This window comes from Echinops telfairi, unplaced genomic scaffold (genome assembly GCF_000313985.2).
Source record: "Echinops telfairi isolate 266 unplaced genomic scaffold, ASM31398v2 ScPeMD7_25;HRSCAF=90, whole genome shotgun sequence".
NCBI lineage: Eukaryota > Metazoa > Chordata > Mammalia > Afrosoricida > Tenrecidae > Echinops > Echinops telfairi.
In genome coordinates, this window is record NW_022103922.1 from 26,763,349 (window position 1) to 26,767,338 (window position 3,990).

Consider the following 3,990-nt stretch of genomic DNA (forward strand, 5'->3'; position numbering starts at 1 on the left):
GACATATAAAAGCAATGATTAGGTTCAACAGGTTTCAAGGCACCATTAAACGTAAGTGATTGAGACGTAGATTTTTTATCCCTTTCTGCAGCCCCCAAATATTTGGAAGCAGCCATCTTACTTGGATACATATATTCTACTAGTTCAAAGAGCACACATAAAATAGTGATAATTTTGAGACTTCATTGTTTGTCACTTATATTCAAGCATACATTTAGAAAGCCAAAATATAAACAAAAAGGCCTCTGAACATTCATATATAATGTCATATAGAAAGCTTTAGACTCTTACCAAACACAAGCCTAATTTTGCGTGCAATTCTATTATTTTTGGCTATTTGTTTCTGAAGCCTTAGTGAGTAAAGAGGGGGAAATCAAAGAGGGGGGATACTCGGAGATCATGATGCCTTACAACAGAAGCACCTTAAACCTGATTAAAAGGCACATCAAACTCAAAACTCACTTAGTCAAAGCCATTTAGTGATTTCCAACGCATAGTGACCCTCTAGGAAAGAACTGCCCTGTGGGTTTCCCAGGCTGTAACTGTTTATAGGAGTAGAAAGCCACATCCCGCCCTCTCCCTAGAAGCAGCTGGTGGATTCCAACTGCTGACCTTGTTAGCAGGCTAACATGCAAACCACTATGCCACCAGAGCTTCTAAAAAGACCCCAAGAACAGGCAAAAGAAGGCAATGACACAACAATGCAGAACTATACCAAAAAATGAGCAAACTGTCCTGTTCTCTATCCTCGGGGCACTAAAAGTCCAATACTGGTATTTAAAATGTCACTGAAACATCAAAACAAAGATACATAAAATTCATTATGCTACCCAGAAAGCAGTGTAGGCCTTCTATTATTGCTAAAACAGATCTCTTGTAAATGGCTAAAATTAAAAAAGCTCCACTTACTGAGAACACGTAGAGAATGAAAGGTTTGGATGGGCCCCAGAAGTCAAGCTACTGAGAAAACAGACACACAGAAGATTTAAGAGTAAGCTGCTCCAGGTCCAAGAGCCAGGCTGGAATCCAGCTTTCTTGGTAACCCGGCTCAACCTGTAAACCTCACGGCTGCCCGCACATAACTAGTCACTCCTTCCAGTACAAAAGCGGAGCCATATTTGTACGCAAAGTCTGGCAGTGGGAAAACAAACGATGACCACTTCACGTAAGGAAGTCTACAGTTGTAGAATCTACTTCTAAGAGCAATAGAAAACAGCTACTCTAGGCTATATGTTCTACCTATCTTTGGCCATGTGATTGCTTTGGAAGACGTTTAAACTATAAATTTATGTCAAAGTAAACCATCTTATTTAAAAGAATTTTATTTACATTTCATCAAGCATTCAGGGACACATGAAAAGCAGTAACTTCTATTTTTAGAGCACTGGTTGAGTACTTTTATCATGATATTAAGAACAGGCATACAGAGCTTGGCAACACTTAATCAAGTATGTGCAGGGTTGGCTGAACACAAAGACAGTTTTTATTTGTGTTATTTTTTATTGCAGTTCATTTAGCTAGTATTTTTTAAAATATCAATTTCATTGCTTAATGAGACTATGCTGGATGTTAAGTTGCACAACTTGTTCAAAATATACATTGTTTTGGAGGTAATTTAGCAGATGACAATGACATCTGTAAACTGAATTGAAATTATGATAACACCATTGCTGTCATTATTAAACACAGCAAACTGGGGACCAATAAAACGCTTTAAGTAAACACACAACCATAAAATTATATGTAAAAAATATTTTTCTTTTTTCATTTAGAAAAGTGACTAATCAGAAAGGCAATATAACAATCAGAACATTTCATCATCTCATCAAAAATAAAAGCATTCTCTAAAATTAAACTGAGTCCTAGAGCAGACATGACTGAATTAAGGGAAAACTTTTTACCTCCTTGTGGAAATTAAATGAGTATAAGATGCTGCTAATTACATGTATTCTCCCTACATTTATTAGAAAAAGAAAGGAGAGACGATGTTGAATTGTGTAGCTTTAAATCAAGAAATTAAACAATCTAAGAAATGAAGTATCACAAAGCAGTGTATTTAGTAGAGTTGCACACATGAGGTTACTAGCACTTGAAGTCCTCTTTGGTGAGGAAAATTCATGTCACTGAAAAAAAAAAGATCAATTCATAACCAATAGTCTTTTATCTACATCGCTTGTGTGCACATGTAGGACTGGCTACAGCAGCCCTAAGTGTCTTCTGAGCAAAAGCAAGGGACACCTTGCGTAAGATGATGGCTTGCCATGCCTGTAAGCAAGTCCAAGGGTCATGCGGGTTTACCCAATATACCTTTGGAAAACAGTCCAACACATGCACACCAAGATGACTTCTCCCGAGGACTAGCTGTGTGGTGGGTTTGAAGCAATGCCTGTGCCCCAAACAAGCCATTTCTTCTCTGATCAGTATGAGTTTTCAAAAGCAGGTTAGTTCACTGCTATCATAAATCCAAATGCTGTCATCATGAACCTCACACTTATAGCATGCTTTTTGTGTGTTTGTTTTGTTTTCATCCAGCCCCAAGAGAAACAGGGTCTTCTAGGGCAGCAATCTTCCAGACAGGAGCAGTCCAGGCCACTTTGAAGCTAGTCAGTTGTAGCTCCAATTGTTTTCTTTTTCTTTTACGTCTGTTGAGGGTCACAGGTGAAGCTCATGATTTCACTTGCAGGTAACCATCTAACCCAGATTCAGGTTTCTCACAGAATGGGCAGGACAGCCAACCTACCACATCTGAGAATCACTTAATAGCGAGCCCAAGGACATATTCTTTACAAGTTTTTCGCTTCTTTCTCTGAAAACAAATTCTAGAATTGTTCCCCAGGCAGCAGGCTCGGTGCATCATCTCCAATGGGGTCTAGAATATCTCCCAATACGTACAAAGAGCATAGTCATCGTGAGACAGTTCCTCATTGGTTCGGGGTTTTCCTAGAATGGCAGGCCACAGAACACCCGGCCACAGACCACCCTCACGCAACCTCCCTCCCTCTGTACTAATTTCTCCAGGGAGCAAAAACAAAACTTTGTGTTCCCTTCAAGACTTTCGGTCTGGGAAACCCACATGGGCACCTCTGTCCTAGAGGATCCCTATGGCTCTTCTTGTTTTGGCGATATTCCCAAAGTACGAGGCATGTGTTACAACACGCATCGTCTGTCCACAATAAGTACAGTCAGACATACTGTGTCCCCGTGGCTTTACCCTATGGATGGGGCAGCTTGAGCAGGACTTGACCCACTAGCTTAACAGTGTCCCTCTAACCACAGCTTCGGTCTCCCCTGGGAAAGGAGTGTCCCATTGGGGCAAGTGCATGGGCTTTCTCCTCCTGCCCAAAGCGACGGAACTCTGGCAGGGGCCACCTTGCCCACACTGACCCCATGAGGGCACAGCAGATTGGCAATCAGTGCACTTCTCTCGGCCACTGATATGACCACCGAGCGATGCCCCAGTCCCTGCAGGCACTTCCTCAATAAGCCTGCTGGGCAAACCCGGGCTGAAGCAACCGGACCTGGTACCGCGGAACCCGAGCGCAGCTGGGTCCGGACTTGCTGCCCACATTTACACGACATCCGCACTCCTCAGAAACTTGGATCGAAATTCCGCGGGCGTGCACCAAGTCCGCCCCGCATTTTCTCCCCGAGATCAGGGACCTTCTCCGCCCCTCCCAGACCCGGTCTGCCCCTCGGCCTTCGCCAACGCCAGGGGCTCGGTGCCCGGAGGCTTTTGCCCCTGAAGCACCTGTCCCTGGCCCTCATCCCAGGTCCGAGGAGGGTCCCCCCTCGACACCACGGGCGGGAAAGCGCGAAAGAGGCCTGATCCCGTAGGATACCCTCTTGTCTGAGCCGCCGCCGGGAAGCCCGGGGCCCGGATGCAGTCAGCTCCCCTAGTCCCCAGGCGGGAACGCCTGACGCCAGGCTCCCCTTTAGGGAAGAGAGGGAAAAAGATGAGCCGGTCGAGTACGGAGGAGAGGCCCCGCCGCC